The sequence below is a fragment of the Coregonus clupeaformis genome, chromosome 1 (assembly GCF_020615455.1).
Source record: "Coregonus clupeaformis isolate EN_2021a chromosome 1, ASM2061545v1, whole genome shotgun sequence".
Lineage (NCBI taxonomy): Eukaryota > Metazoa > Chordata > Actinopteri > Salmoniformes > Salmonidae > Coregonus > Coregonus clupeaformis.
In genome coordinates, this window is record NC_059192.1 from 54247119 (window position 1) to 54264324 (window position 17206).

The 17206-nt window shown below is 45.9% G+C and overlaps 1 pseudogene; it reads right to left on the bottom strand.

Moving 5' to 3' along the window:
* The window catches only part of LOC121531488, a 111639-nt pseudogene extending 102972 nt beyond the window's left edge, over positions 1–8667 (bottom strand).
* Positions 8668–17206: the final 8539 nt, after the last annotated feature.

Consider the following 17206-nt stretch of genomic DNA (forward strand, 5'->3'; position numbering starts at 1 on the left):
CCCCTTCTTTTGATCTGCCTTGTTGTCATGATTTAACTGGATAGAACCCAAATGCAGACAACTACACCAAGCCAGAGAAGGTTTAACAGGTTTATTTACAATGTACAATAGTCCAGGTTTCCAATAGCAGGGGAAGAGCAAGTCCAGGTTATAGGGAGGGTAACAGATCCAGGTCAGGGCAGGGGTGGTACCGTAATGTCCTAGTGTCCGTGATGAGTCCAAGAGGGAGGTCCGGTAGTGGAAAGCAGGATGGTGGTGGCAGGAGTGAAGCGGAGGCAGGAGTCAGGTTCCAATAATCTGTGGCACAGGAGAAAATAAAATAGAACAGGCCAAAAACACAAAGAGCGAAAACAAACAGGTTGAGTCGACAGTGAGACTAACATGGTCGTCTTGACTATGATCTGACGATGAGTGGCAAGTTTGACCGGGTCTTAAAGGCTGAGGTGATTATGGTGAATGAGCTGCAGCTGGAACCCTGACTCCCGCACACCAGACTTCACTCCTGCAATCAAGGACAGACAGAAGGGAGGGGGAGAGCAGAGAGAGAGCTACCTAGCAGCAGTAGGCCTAACAGTACCCCCCCCCTCTACGGACGCCACCTGGCGACCGACAGGGTTTATCAGGATGTAACCTATGAAACTCACGGACCAGAGCAGGATCCACAATGAAGCTCCTGGGCACCCAGGAATGTTCCTCAGGACCATAACCCTCCCAATCCACCAGGTACTGGAAACCACGACCCCGGCGGCGAACATCCAGAAGTCGCCGGACAGTGTAGACCGGACCCCCACCCACGATCCTGGGCGGAGGAGGGGGACGAGAGGGCGGGCACAGAGGGCTAACCGACACAGGCTTAATCTGGGAAACATGAAAGGTGGAATGAACCCGTAGGGAGGCAGGAAGCTGTAGCTTAACCGCGCAGGGGGTTAACAATAGACAGTATCTTGAACGGTCCTATAAAACGAGGCGCCATCTTCTTAGACTCCACTTTCAATGGAAGGTCACGTGATTTAAGCCATACCTCTTGACCAGGAGAGTAACCGGGAGCCTGGGACCGGTGACGGTTGGCTTGCCTCTGCATGTACGCCGAAGCTCGGGACAGAGCTACCCTGGCCTTCCTCCAGACCTTGAAGCAGCGGCGCATGTGGGACTGCACCGAGGGTACCGCCAGTTCCCTCTCTTGAGAAGGGAACAGGGGAGGTTGATAACCCAGAGCACACAGAAAGGGAGACAAACCAGAGGAAGCGTTAGTCAAGGTGTTATGAGCATATTCCACCCAGGGGAGCATGGAGCTCCATGACCCAGGGTTAGACCCTGTGACACAGCGGAGAGCGGTCTCCATCTCCTGGTTCGCTCTCTCGGCTTGCCCGTTGGTCTGGGGGTGATATCCAGAGGACAGGCTGGATGTAATGCCCAAAGCTTTACAGAAAGCCTTCCAAACCTGGGAGACAAACTGGGGACCCCTGTCAGAGACAATATCCGTGGGTAGACCATGAGAGCGGAACACATGTTCAACCAAAATATCAGCCGTTTCTCTGGCAGTGGGCAGTTTAGGTAGGGCCAAAAAATGAGCAAACTTAGAAAAACGATCAATCACAGTAAGAATGACCATCTTTCCAGACGAGGGGGGAAGTCCAGTGACAAAATCCAAGGCAATGTGGGACCAGGGCCGGCTGGGTATAGGCAGAGGTCTTAGATGACCAGCGCTGGCCTGGGTGGAGTTCTTACTACGTGCACATACCGTACAAGCAGCAATGAAGGCTCGAGTGTCCGCCTCCATCCTGGGCCACCAGAACTTCCGTCGCACAAAGTCAAGGGTCCGAGTAACTCCAGGGTGACAGGTAAGGGGAGACGAGTGAGCCCACTGAAGTACCTGGGAGCGAACAGACTCAGGGACAAACAACCGGTTAGGAGGACCGCTCCCAGGGTCAGCTTGATGATGTTGAGCCTGTCTAACAATCCCTTCGATGTCACATGTAATGGCCGCAATACTGCAGGTAGGAGGCAAGATGGGTTCAGGGTTACTACCAGTATCAACAGCAGAAAAAACACGAGACAGGGCATCAGGCTTGACGTTGCGTGACCCAGGACGGTAAGACAGAGAAAAATTGAATCTACCAAAAAATAGTGCCCACCTGGCTTGACGGGGGTTGAGCTGCTTCGCTGACTGGATATATGCCAGATTCTTATGATCCGTCCAAACGATGAAGGGTTGTTCCGCCCCCTCCAGCCAATGCCGCCACTCTTCGAGAGCCAGCTTCACGGCGAGCAGTTCACGATTGCCAACATCATAATTCCTCTCTGCCTGAGAAAGTTTCCGTGAAAGGAAAGCACAGGGATGCAGTTTGTTATCTTCCGGTGAACGTTGTGACAACACCGCACCTACCCCAGTGTCGGATGCATCCACCTCCACGACAAACTGGCGGTCGGGGTCCGGCTGCATCAGAATGGGAGCCGAGGCGAAGCGATGTTTCAGTTCTTCAAACGCTGCTTCGGCCCCTTCATTCCAAGCGAACGGTCGTGCGATGGAGGTGAGAGCGGTGAGTGGCGCCGCAATGCGTCTGTAGTCCTTGATGAACCTCCTGTAGAAGTTCGCAAACCCCAGGAATCGTTGAAGTTGTTTGCGGGTGGAGGGGGCTGGCCAGTCCGTGACAGCAGAGATCTTAGCTGGGTCCATCCGCAACTCCCCCTGAGCTATTATGTAACCCAAAAAAGAGGTCTCAGACACATGAAATTCACATTTCTCCATCTTCACAAACAGTTTGTTCTCCAACAACCTTTGCAACACCTGGCGCACATGCAGTTCGTGTTCCTGGGAGGACTCTGAAAAAATCAGGATATCATCCAGATAGACAAAAACAAACCGATTCAACATGTCCCGAAGGACATCATTGACTAGTGCCTGAAAAACGGCAGGGGCATTGGACAACCCAAAAGGCATAACCAGGTACTCAAAATGTCCCAAAGGTGTGTTGAAGGCAGTCTTCCATTCATCCCCTTTATGAATGCGCACCAGGTGATACGCATTTCGTAGATCCAGTTTAGTGAAGATAGTTGCACCATGAAGGAGGGGAAAAGCAGAGTTAATTAAAGGCAGAGAATATTTGTTCTTAATGGTGATGTTGTTAAGTCCAAGGAAATCAATACAGGGTCTGAGGGTCTTATCCTTCTTAGCAACAAAAAAGAATCCCGCTCCTACAGGTGACGAGGAAGGACGAATAATACCTGCCGCCAAGGAGTCCCGAATGTAGTTCTCCATAGCCTCCGTCTCCGGGCGGGAGAGATTGTACAGGCGACTGCTGTGGAGAGGGGCTCCTGGCTGGAGGTCAATGGCGCAGTCGTAAGGCCGGTGAGGAGGAAGAGAAGTAGCTCTGTGTTTGCAGAAAACGGATGCCAGGTCATGATACACGTCAGGGACAGCAGAAAGATCCATGGACTCCAGTGGAGGTTGAGGCACAGTGCTGGCAGGGGGTCTGAGCAGAACACAAACAATTCACATGACAAAATGTGCTCCATGAAACAATTCTACCGGTCACCCAATCAATGTGTGGATTGTGTCTTATGAGCCAGGGGATACCAAGGACCAGGGGGGTCTGTGGGCAGTCAATTAATGGAATTGAATGTTCTCCTGATGATTACCCGACACTCTGAGACAAACAGGAACAGTCTGATGAGTAATACGGGTCAACAATTGTCCATTTAGACCCTTAGCCTGCAGCGGACGGTCCATAGGAACAGTCTCCAAATCCATTTGTTGAGCCAACTCTCGATCCAAAAGCTTTCATCGGCACCAGAGTCAACCAGCGCACTAACAGAGAAATTCTGGGACTGCCACTGGAGGGATGCCTGGAGCAGAATGCGGGGAGAAGAGGAAGAATCCGCTGCTCGGCTCACCAAAACTTCTCCCAATAATGATGAGCCGGCCCTTTTCCCGGACGAACTGGGCAGGAAGGAACGAAATGACCAGCCTCTCCACAATACAGGCAGACCCGAGCCTGAATACGACGTGCACGCTCCTCTGAGGACAACCGTGCACGACCCACCTCCATGGCTTCGGGTTCAGTGCTCCTCGTATCGACTCGGGAAGACTCGGCTTTCTCCGTAGGGAAGATGCGGGGAGGAGTTTGTTGACGACAGACCAGTTGCTTGGAACTAACACTCCTCTCCCGGCGGCGCTCCCGAATCCGATTATCCAACCTGATGGTGAGTGAAATAAGATTATCCAGCGTAGGCGATACATCATATGACACCAACTCATCTTTTAAAGTCTCAGACAAAGCATTGATGAACACTCCTTGTAATGCCTCGTCATTCCAACCGCTCACTTCCGCTAAAGTCAGAAACTCCACTGCCATCTCCGCCACACTGCGAACCCCCTGCCAAAGAGACAACAACCGTTTCGCAGCCTCCTTGCCCCGTACGGGGTGGTCAAAAACCTTCCTCATCTCAGTGGAGAAAGCCACGTAAGCGTTGCAAATGTCCGACTGACTCTCCCAGACCGCGGATCCCCAGGCACGAGCGGAACCGCTAGTAGAGTTGATAAGGTAGGCAATACGGGCTCTTTCTGAGGCGTAGGTGAGGGGCTGTTGTTCAAACACTAACGAGCATTGAGTCAAAAATTCACCACAGGTTCCCATGTTCCCATCATAGCGCTCTGGAGTAGGAACAAAAGGCTCTCTGATCTGGGCTGGAGGGCCAGGAAAAACAGGTGGAGCAGGAGAAGGGGCAGTTTGTATGCCATGCCCGAGGGTTGCATTATTAACTTGGGTAGTAAGGGCAGACACTTGATTGGTGAGTAATTGAACCTGATTAAACAGCACCTGACTGTTCTCAGCAATAGTCTTAACCAGGGTATCATGTTGGCCAAGTAAAATGTCCTGATTGGCTATGGCAGTCCGAATTTGAGTGCACTCTGGGGTGGTATCCGAGCTACTGTCTGCTGGGTTCATGTTGGTCAGATCATACTGTCATGATTTAACTGGATAGAACCCAAATGCAGACAACTACACCAAGCCAGAGAAGGTTTAACAGGTTTATTTACAATGTACAATAGTCCAGGTTTCCAATAGCAGGGGAAGAGCAAGTCCAGGTTATAGGGAGGGTAACAGATCCAGGTCAGGGCAGGGGTGGTACCGTAATGTCCTAGTGTCCGTGATGAGTCCAAGAGGGAGGTCCGGTAGTGGAAAGCAGGATGGTGGTGGCAGGAGTGAAGCGGAGGCAGGAGTCAGGTTCCAATAATCTGTGGCACAGGAGAAAATAAAATAGAACAGGCCAAAAACACAAAGAGCGAAAACAAACAGGTTGAGTCGACAGCGAGACTAACATGGTCGTCTTGACTATGATCTGACGATGAGTGGCAAGTTTGACCGGGTCTTAAAGGCTGAGGTGATTATGGTGAATGAGCTGCAGCTGGAACCCTGACTCCTGCACACCAGACTTCACTCCTGCAATCAAGTACAGACAGAAGGGAGGGGGAGAGCAGAGAGAGAGCTACCTAGCAGCAGTAGGCCTAACACTTGTAAATTGACAGAAGCACTTTCATGATGTTGATGACGTCAGGGTTAAGAGTCCCTTCCACTGGCCATGGTTGTTCAATGTCAGGCCAACGTTTGTTCCATTTGCCGGATAACCTCGCAATACCCTTAACTAAAGGATTACTATTTTCAACTATATCAACCGGTGTAATGACTTTCATAGCCTTGCTGTCCTTTCTCCCCATTGTAACAACCCTTTTATATTCCTTTATTGTGAATTATTTTATTTTAGACTATATAGCCTATGGCTTCCCCCCTTTAATTATTAATATAAACTAAACAACCCAAAAAAATAATAATATGAATATAAAAAAATTTAATTAAAAAAAAAATATTCAAAAAATTATTTTTAATTAAAATAAAAAAATCAATTAAAAAAAATCAATTAAAAATTATGAATAATCAAAAACAATTTTTTATTTCTATATCCTATTTTACCAATTTATCAATTAGTGGCTATCTTACCACAACCCATCCGGAAAGTAAATGCAAGTAGTCAACTTCACAGCAATCCCAAAAAACTAAGACTTCCAATCTTACAACACTACAATATTCATAAATTCCATTGTTTAATAAGCACCCAATTATCTTAATTTTAAGGAATAATGTCAGTACTTGATTTCCAACAGAACCCCTAATCAAACCAAGTGATGCACAGAGACTCCAAAATGCAAATTTTATTCAAATTGATCAGTCTGTTGCCAAGTCTCTGTGAAATTGTCATAACATCAAATATCCTGTAGGAAAATATTTTTTTGTAAACAGAACAGCACTAGCCTGATATCTGACTCGATCCTCTGTCGAGTCACACCTTGTCACGTGATGTACACGTCAGCACCTCTCTTTCTTTCTCTCTCTCTCCTCTCGTCCCATCGTTCCTATTTCCTCTCATATGACAAAAGAGCATAGAAACAGACAAGAATTTAAAGTTTATACACTCACTGAGTTATTTCCAGCATTCAATATTCCTCCACTCACATTCGCTCTAAGAATTAACTCAGGAATAAATAGCTCAATAACATTTTTATTTATTTTAATCCGTCATTTTATTTTATTTATTTTAATCCGTCAACATATATCTAATTTATAAATTCAATAGATCTCAACAAATAGTTTCATTTTCAAACAACAGCCGACGTAACAACTAGAACATTCCATTCTTTTTCAAATCTCTACGTTCGTCTGTGTCTGTCTCTCCCCGCAGCACCCAGTGTAGGCAGTGGCATATTCTCCCTACGTCACTCTAGTGTTGTAAAATCCCACGTGTTGTAGTTTAGTAAAATCCCACGTGTTGTAGTGTAGTGCCATAAAATCAAACGTGTCATAATCTAGTGCCGTAAAATCACACGTGTCGTAATCTAATGTAGTAAAATCACACGCATCGTAGTGTAGTGCCGTAAAATCACACGCATGCGCGGTACATTTATCAATATGATTTCACCGTGGAAGGGAGCTTCTCAGCTCTCCCCCCAACCCAAACAGACAGTTAAAAGTCCTGCTGTAACTCCGTTTTCCCCTCATAGCTCACAAAGCATAGAACCTAAATTCTACACACACAAACATAATTTAAGAGGCTTTATTCCATCGAAATGGCCCTTTAAGGTCACACGTTAGCATGCAGCATGTAGCATTTAGCATTAGCATTAGCCTGTATGCAACATGTGGCATGAAACAATGTACCCGACATTGCGCCTTAAATTCCTTTTTCCTTTGTCACTAACTTTAGGCTGCCGTGAGTTATGGATATTCTATGAGAGGTCCCCCCAAACAGATACCCCGTCGGATACAAGATGAGCAGTAACTTACAATAAAATCTATAACCAAACTCCAGTCCCAGACTGACCTAAAAACACCTAACGCGTCATAGGATTTGTGGCCGACCATGGAGGTCGCCTCGTTCCGAGGGCTTGCCAAATCCGCAATGTTCTAAATTGTATACGTATATCTGCCTTGTATATCTGCCTTATTCACTACCATCAATTGTTCTAGACTTCCTATTCAAGCCTATTCCTTCTCCTTTTGCGCCGTTCACCAATGCAACCAAAATTTTGAATAATTATTACAAACCCTTAGTCGACAGCAACAAAAACACATCAGCACACACCCAAGTAATTTACACGGTACACCTTTCCAATGCACCTCATAAGCCAGCAAACCAACTAGCGCCCAAAATTTGTGAGGAATCTCACCTTATACCCGGCTTGAGCGGGAGTCACCTCGCGACTCATGAATGGAACAAAGGGAAGATGCAGACCGATCTCAGCGGAGCCTCCATTTGTAGTATCGCGTCAATGCTGGTAATTATTGCTGTCAAACAAAGAGTCCGCTTAGGCTGTACTTTGATTATAAGTTTTATTTATCTCACAAGATGTCAGCATAAGTTTACAGACCCTGCAGGGCTGGAGAACAGTGTCCAAAGATAATCTGTCTGTTCTAACCCCTCCTTTGTCTAGCCTATACTTAAAAGGTATGCAAAAATATGGGTTGCTCCCTCTGCTATCCAATCACCTGTCTCCCCTGGGGCGTCACCCTAAAAACGGCTCTTTTGGAACTAAAATAAACATCCCCTCAGGTTCCACTAGAATAGTCATAATCTTAATACACTACATGGGTAAGAGCGTTTTGCCAGTAACCGAAAGGTCGCTGGTTCTAATCCCCGAGCCGACTAGGTGAAATATCTGTCGATGTGCCCTTGAGCAAGGCACTTAACCCTAATTGCTCCTGTAAGTCGCTCTGGATAAGAGCGTCTGCTAAATGACTAAAATGTAATGCATGTGGAACACCACAACCTTTCATTTCCAGAACATTGTTGACATTCGCGGATAGAATCCAGGTAGTTATTATTATAGCGTCAACTGTCTATATTCCAGCAACTGTAATTACCTTTCGCCTCGCAGTCAGCGCAGTATTTGTTGTCGTTCTCTCTGAGCATTTTGGACAGAACGGCCTGATGCTGCTCTTTCAGATTCTGGGCTTTTTCTCTCTCCGACCGCGTCGACATCTCTCCACAAGTTATGGTGTACTGTCCCCAAAGAAAACCCCTCCTGTACCCTTACCAACTGTTTATAATTAAAACGCATTAAAAGAAGACCATCCCTGTGTATGTACAGCTTCCTACAACGTATTTCTAGTAGCCAAGCTTAATAACTAGTAGTCCTCCAGCGACACAAATTATGACGTCACTTTGGATGGTAATGACAGAACCTTCAAAATAAAAGTCTGCATTTCAAAACATTGCAATGTGGAAAAATCATTAGAATGATATTACATTTTTATCAATGGCCACTTTTATTGTGCCAACAAGAAAATACAATAAGTAATTTATGAAAACAAACAAAACGTATGGTTTTTAAAACCTTTAAAACCTTTAAAACCTTGAAAACCTTGAAAACCTTGAAAAAATACAATGTTGAGAATATTATGCTGTAGAGAGAACTTTTCTATCTGTCTCGGCTAAAGTGGTGTGGAAAATACTCAGTAGGGTCTCTATTAACCAAATATGTGTCGTTTTTTTTATGGGGATTGTGTCGTACATACCCAGCAGCACTTTGTTCTCCACCCCCTCCATAGCCCCCAATGCAATACACTGTAATAGACTGTACATGGGATACATATTGGCTTGTAGAGAAAAAACTTTACTACCTATCTCATAAACTGGGATGGGAAATACTCAGTTGGATCTCTACTAACCATATATGGTTAGTTTTGGAGGGGGACTGTGTCGCACAGCCTGCTGCTAACTTTTCACTCCACCCCTCCATAGCCCCCAATGCAATACACTGTAATATATTGTACATGGGATATACATTGGCTTGTAGAGATAACTTTTCTATGTTTCTCATCTAAAGTGGGAAGGCAAATATTCAGTAGGGTCTCTAATAACCAAATATGTGTAGTTGTGAAGGGGGACAGTGTCGTACATGTCCAGCAACACAGCTTTAAATGACCTGGTACTATCCATGGTCCTGAAATCAATACACACTCATTAAAAAAGAAACATAAAAACTAAACTTTTTTTATCAAAGCGAAATTTAAATGTAATGAATATTAACCAAGCTATAAGGACAGAGTATAATCACACTTTCTGAACAGCAATGGAGAAAATTATTAATAAGTTGTATGCCGATATGTGCTTCTTATCTATCAAGGTTTGCAATATACAGTAAAGGCATCGGCCTATGACCTAGTTTGGAAGAATAATAACTGAGACAAGATTATTTACAAGCTATATTGTCATGATTATCGATCAAGGTCAGCAAAGGCACTTTTTGTAGAGTTTAAAACGTATTACAAGGGACAACAAGGCTACAAGGCTAACAGCACACAGTATAGTCAAGCTTTCAGAACAACAATGGAGAACATTATTTACAAGTTATAGGCCTTTCTGTTGCTTTTCTATCAAATTATTATTACAAATATTAATAACATTCCACCCATGAGGCCACTAGGTCATTTGGTAATTTTTCACTGTGTTTCTTTTCGTATGATAACAGATAGAGCACAGCTTGCTTCAGGAATACTTCGACCGTCTCTAAGGTAAAGCCCACACTTGATTTTGATACTTGAGTGCAGTCGATATACCAGAGCTTGCCATGTAGTGTGTACGATTTCACAAATTGGTAATTATCAGAAAATGCTATAATACTAGACAATTCAAATAGGTGTATGTTATATGCAGAATAGATTCAAGCGCTTGGGTAAACAGCTCTCTGCTGGCCTGTCTACCTTCACAAGTAATGTTTTTGGAGCATGGATGACATTAAAGCTTGACCGCTGAAAGTTGTTAGCAGTATCACATGTTTTACAAATCTTGTTTTCTTGGGATGGTTGCAGTAAAATGAATGATTTGATGCCTCTTTCTGACTTGGTTCAACTATTAGTTTTTTACCCTGGTTATACAGTGCATCCGTAAAATATTCAGACCCCTTGACTTTTTCCATATTTTGTTACGTTACAGCCTTATTCTAAAATTGATTAAAACATTTATCTCCTCATCAATCTACACACATAATGACAAAGCAAAAATAGGTTTTTAGAAATTTTTGCAAATGTATTAAAAATAAAAAATGAAATATCACATTTGCATAAGTATTCAGACCCTTTACTCAGTACTTTGTTGAAGCACCTTTGGCAGTGATTACAGCCTTGAGTCTTCTTGGGTATGACACTACAAGATTGGCACTCCTGTATTTGGGGAGTTTCTCCCATTCTTCTCTGCAGATCCTTTCAAGCTCTCAGGTTGGATGGGGAGCGTCGCTGCACAACTCTTTTCAGGTCTCTCCAGAGATGTTAGGTTGGGTTAAAGTCCGGGCTCTGGCTGGGCCACTCAAGGACATTCAGAGACTTGTCCCGAAGTCACTCCTGCGTTGTCTTGGCTGTGTGCTCAGGGTCGTTGTCCTGTTGGAAGTTGAACCTTCGCCCCAGTCTGAGGTCCTGAGTGCTTTGGAGCAGGATTTCATCAAGGATCTCTCTCTACTTTGCTCCGTTAATCTTTCCCTCAATCCTGACTAGTCTCCCAGTCCTTGCTGCTGAAAAACATCCCCACAGCATGATGCTGCCACCACCATGCGTCACCTTAGGGATGGTGCCAGGTTTCGTCCAGACGCGATACTAGGCATTCAGGCCAAAGAGTTCAATCTTGGTTTCATCAGACCAGAGAATCTTGTTTCTCATGGTCAGGGTCCTTTAGGTGTCTTTTGGCAAACTCCAAGCGGGCTGTCATGTGCCTTTTACTGAGGAGTGGCTTCCGTCTGGCCACTCTACTATAAAGGCCTGATGGGTGGAGTGCTGCAGAGATGGTTGTCCTTCTGGAAGATTTTCCCATCTCCGCAGAGGAACTCTGGAGCACTGTCAGAGTGACCATCGGGTTCTTGGTCACCTCCCTGACCAAGGCCCTTCTCCCCTGATTGCTCAGTTTGGCCGGGCGGCCAGCTCTAGCAAGAGTCTTGGTGGTTCCAAACTTTTTCCATTTAAGAATGATGGAGGCCACTGTGTTCTTGGGGACCTTCAATGCTGCAGACATTTTTTGGTACTCTTCCCCAGAACTGTGCCTCAACACAATTATGTCTCATAGATCTACGGACAATTTCTTCGACCTCATGGCTTGGTTTTTGCTCTGACATGCACTGTCAACTGTGGGACCTTATACAGTGGGGGAAAAAGTATTTAGTCAGCCACCAGTTGTGCAAAAAATCCAGAAAATCACATTGTAGGATTTTTTATGAATTTATTTGCAAATTATGGTGGAAAATAAGTATTTGGTCAATAACAAAAGTTTCTCAATACTTTGTTATATACCCTTTGTTGGCAATGACACAGGTCAAACGTTTTCTGTAAGTCTTCACAAGGTTTTCACACACTGTTGCTGGTATTTTGGCCCATTCCTCCATGCAGATCTCCTCTAGAGCAGTGATGTTTTGGGGCTGTCGCTGGGCAACACAGACTTTCAACTCCCTCCAAAGATTTTCTATGGGGTTGAGATCTGGAGACTGGCTAGGCCACTCCAGGACCTTGAAATGCTTCTTACGAAGCCACTCCTTCGTTGCCCGGGCGGTGTGTTTGGGATCATTGTCATGCTGAAAGACCCAGCCACATTTCATCTTCAATGCCCTTGCTGATGGAAGGAGGTTTTCACTCAAAATCTCACGATATATGGCCACATTCATTCTTTCCTTTACACGGATCAGTCGTCCTGGTCCCTTTGCAGAAAAACAGCCCGCAGGTCATTCATTGTATGTCTTCCATTTCTTAATAATTGCTCCCACAGTTGATTTCTTCAAACCAAGCTGCTTACCTTTTGCAGATTCAGTCTTCCCAGCCTGGTGCAGGTCTACAATTTTGTTTCTGGTGTCCTTTGACAGCTCTTTGGTCTTGGCCATAGTTGAGTTTGGAGTGTGACTGTTTGAGGTTGTGGACAGGTGTCTTTTATTTTCATTTCATTTCATTTTAGTCATTTAGCAGACGCTCTTATCCAGAGCGACTTACAGGATCAATTAGGGTTAAGTGCCTTGCTCAAGGGCACATTTACGTCATTTAGCAGACGCTCTTATCCAGAGCGACTACAAATTGGTGCATTCACCCTATAGCCAGTGGGATAACCACTTTACAATTATACTTTTTTTTTTGTGGGGGGTAGAAGGATTACTTTATCCTATCCCAGGTGATCCTTAAAGAGTTGGGGTTTCAAATGTCTCCGGAAGGTGGTGAGTGACTCCGCTGTCCTGGCATCGTGAGGGAGCTTGTTCCACCATTGGGGTGCCAGAGCAGCGAACAGCTTTGACTGGGCTGAGCGGGAACTATGCTTCCGCAGAGGAAGGGGAGCCAGCAGGCCAGAGGTGGATGAACGCAATGCCCTCGCCTGGGTGTAGGGACTGATCAGAGCCTGAAGGTACGGAGGTGCCGTTCCCCTCACTGCTCCATAGGCAAGCACCATGGTCTTGTAACGGATGCGAGCTTCAACTGGAAGCCAGTGGAGTGTGCGGAGGAGGGGGGTGACGTGAGAGAACTTGGGAAGGTTGAACACCAGACGGGCTGCGGCATTCTGGATGAGTTGTAGGGGTTTAATGGCACAGGCAGGGAGCCCAGCCAACAGCGAGTTGCAGTAATCCAGACGGGAGATGACAAGTGCCTGGATTAGGACCTGTGCCGCTTCCTGTGTAAGGCAGGGTCGTACTCTCCGAATGTTGTAGAGCATGAACCTGCAGGATCGGGTCACCGCCTTGATGTTGGCGGAGAAACGACAGGGTGTTGTCCAGGGTCACGCCAAGGCTCTTCGCACTCTGGGAGGAGGACACAACGGAGTTGTCAACCGTGATGGCGAGATCATGGAACGGGCAGTCCTTCCCCGGGAGGAAGAGCAGCTCCGTCTTGCCAGGGTTCAGCTTGAGGTGGTGATCCGTCATCCATACTGATATGTCGGCCAGACATGCAGAGATGCGATTCGCCACCTGGTTATCAGAAGGGGGAAAGGAGAAGATTAGTTGTGTATCGTCAGCGTAGCAATGATAGGAGAGGCCATGTGAGGATATGACAGAGCCAAGTGACTTGGTGTATAGGGAGAAAAGGAGAGGGCCTAGAACTGAGCCCTGGGGGACACCAGTGGTGAGAGCACGTGGTGCGGAGACAGCTTCTCGCCACGCCACTTGGTAGGAGCGACCGGTCAGGTAGGACGCAATCCAGGAGTGAGCCGCGCCGGAGATGCCCAGCTCGGAGAGGGTGGAGAGGAGGATCTGATGGTTCACTGTATCAAAGGCAGCAGACAGGTCTAGAAGGACAAGAGCAGAGGGAGAGAGAGTTAGCTTTAGCAGTGCGGAGAGCCTCCGTGACACAGAGAAGAGCAGTCTCAGTTGAATGACCAGTCCTGAAACCTGACTGGTTTGGATCAAGAAGGTCATTCTGAGAGAGATAGCAAGAGAGTTGGCTAAAGACGGCACGCTCAATAGTTTTGGAAAGAAAAGAAAGAAGGGATACTGGTCTGTAGTTGTTGACATCAGTGGGATCGAGTGTTGGTTTTTTGAGAAGGGGTGCAACTCTCGCTCTCTTGAAGACGGAAGGGACATGGCCAGCGGTCAAGGATGAGTTGATCAGCGAGGTGAGGTAGGGGAGAAGGTCACCGGAGATGGTCTGGAGAAGAGAGGAGGGGATGGGGTCAAGCGGGCAGGTTGTTGGGCGGCCTGCAGTCACTAGTCGCAAGATTTTATCTGGAGAGAGAGGGGAGAAAGAAGTCAAAGCATAGGGTAGGGCAGTGTGAGCAGGACCAGCAGTGTCATTAGACTTAACAAACGAGGATCGGATGTTGTCAACCTTCTTTTCAAAGTGGTTGACAAAGTCATCCACAGAGAGGGAGGGGGGGGAGGAGGATTCAGCAGTGAGGAGAATGTGGCAAAGAGCTTCCTAGGGTTAGAGGCAGATGCTTGGAATTTAGAGTGGTAGAAAGTGGCCTTAGCAGCAGAAACAGATGAAGAAAATGTAGAGAGGAGGGAGTGAAAAGATGCCAGGTCGGCAGGGAGTTTAGTTTTCTTCCATTTCCGCTCAGCTGCCCGGAGCTCTGTTCTGTGAGCTCGCAATGAGTCATCAAGCCACAGAGCTGGAGGGGAGGACCGAGCCGGCCGGGAGGATAGGGGGACACAGGGAGTCAAAGGATGCAGAAAGGGAGGAGAGGAGGGTTGAGGAGGCAGAATCAGGAGATTGGAGGGAGAAGGATTGAGCAGAGGGAAGAGATGATAGGATGGAAGAGGAGAGAGTAGTGGGAGAGAGAGAGCGAAGGTTGCGGCGGCGCGTTACCATCTGTGTAGGGGCAGAGTGAGTAGTGTTGGAGGAGAGCGAGAGAGAAAAAGGATACAAAGTAGTGGTCGGAGACATGGAGGGGAGTTGCAGTGAGATTAGTAGAAGAGCAACATCTAGTAAAGATGAAGTCAAGCGTATTGCCTGCCTTGTGAGTGGGGGATGGTGAGAGGGTGAGGTCAAAAGAGGAGAGGAGTGGAAAGAAGGAGGCAGAGAGAAATGAGTCAAATGTAGACGTGGGGAGGTTGAAATCCCCCAAGACTGTGAAGGGTGAGCCATCCTCAGGAAAGGAACTTATCAAGGCGTCAAGCTCATTGATGAACTCTCCAAGGGAACCTGGAGGGCGATAGATGACAAGGATATTAAGCTTAAATGGGCTAGTGACTGTGACAGCGTGGAATTCAAATGAGGAGATAGACAGATGGGTTAGGGGAAAAATTGAGAATGACCACTTGGGAGAGATGAGGATTCCTGTGCCACCACCCCTCTGACCAGATGCTCTCGGGGTATGCGAGAACACATGGTCAGACGAGGAGAGAGCAGTAGGAGTAGCAGTGTTTTCAGTGGTAATCCATGTTTCCGTCAGTGCCAGGAAGTCGAGGGACTGGAGGGTGGCATAGGCTGGGATGAAGTCAGCCTTGTTGGCGGCAGAACGGCAGTTCCAGAGGCTGCCTGAGACCTGGAACTCCAGGTGTGTGGTGCGTGCAGGGACCACCAGGTTAGAGAGGCAGCAGCCACGCGGTGTGAGGCGTTTGTGTAGCCTGTGCGGAGAGGGAGAGAACAGGGATAGGCAGAGGCATAGTTGACAGGCTGCAGCAGATGGCTACAATAATGCAGAGGAGATCGGGATGAAATGAACTAAACATCAGGGAAAGGAGAGAGCAGGCCTCCCTCACCAAAAAAAAAATATATATATAACTCTCCCAACTTCCACCTCAGAAACTATAATTGTTTCACTGAACCACCCGAGTAAAACTCTCCCAACTTCCACTTTAGAAATTTGAATTGTTTTAAACTACAGCAGACTGTTATCAGTAGCTGTAATTAAGTACAGCAGCTACCAACCACCTAACGTTAATGCCTCGGATGAGGTTAGAAAAACAGCTGAATGGTAGCAGCTAGCTGGCTCAATCACAGGTACTCTTAAGCATGAAATAACATTGGAAACAATTAACCATAGTTGCAAAAAGTTACCAGTAGCTACCCGCTAGCTAGTGATAACAAGTTCAAACAAGTTCAAACAGGTTATACTGATAACAAGTTCAAACAGGTGCCATTAATACAGGTAATGAGTGGAGGACAGAGGAGCCTCTTAAAGAAGAAGTTACAGGTCTGTGAGAGCCAGAAATATTGCTTGTTTGTAGGTGACCAAATACTTATTTTCCACCATAATTTGCAAATAAATTCATAAAAAATCCTACAATGTGATTTTCTGGAATTTTTTTCTCCATTTGTCTGTCATAGTTGACGTGTACCTATGATGAAAATTACAGGCCTCTCTCATCTTTTTAAGTGGGAGAACTTGCACAATTGGTGGCTGACTAAATACTTTTTTCCCCCACTGTATAGACAGGTGTGTGCCTTTCCAAATCATGTCCATTCAATTGAATTTACCACAGGTGGACTCCAATCAAGTTGTAGAAACATCTCAAGGATGATCAATGGAAACAGGATGCACCTGAGCTAAATGTTGAGTCGCATAGCAAAGGATCTGAATACTTATGTAAATAATTTGCAAAAATGTCTAAAAACTTGTTTTCACTTTGTCATTATGGGGTATTGAGTGTAGATTGATGAGGGAAAAAACTATTTAATCAATTTTAGAATAAGGCTGTAACCTAACAAAATTTGGAAAAGTCAAGGGGTCTGAATACTTTCCGAATGCACTGTAAGGTGTGCCTTGTAGTGTTCTTTTTTGGAGTGATAACAACATGATTTTACCTCAAAAGTATTTTATTTGTAAGGCCAAGCGATTGACCTGATGCATTTTTTGGCACATATCAAGGCTGGGGTTGGGCTGATTTAAATGTGTAAATGTACAGCCATTACTATCAGCATTAGGTTAATCTAGGTCGTTAACAGGTATGCCAGTCCACAATATAATATAATATAATATAATATGCCATTTAGCAGACGCTTTTTGCGTATGGGTGGTCCCGGGGATCAAACCCACTACCCTGGCGTTACAAGCGCCATGCTCTACTAATTGAGCTACAGAGGACCACGTTGTCCATCATTGTTTACATAGTGTCTTTGTCTTTGTTTACATTCTATTTCACACTGGAAGGAAACAGGGCAAGCAAAAAAAAAAGAAGTGTTAATGTTTTTTCTTTACAACTGATTTCCAACACAACAACAGTACGTTAAATTATTGTTTTGGAATTAATATA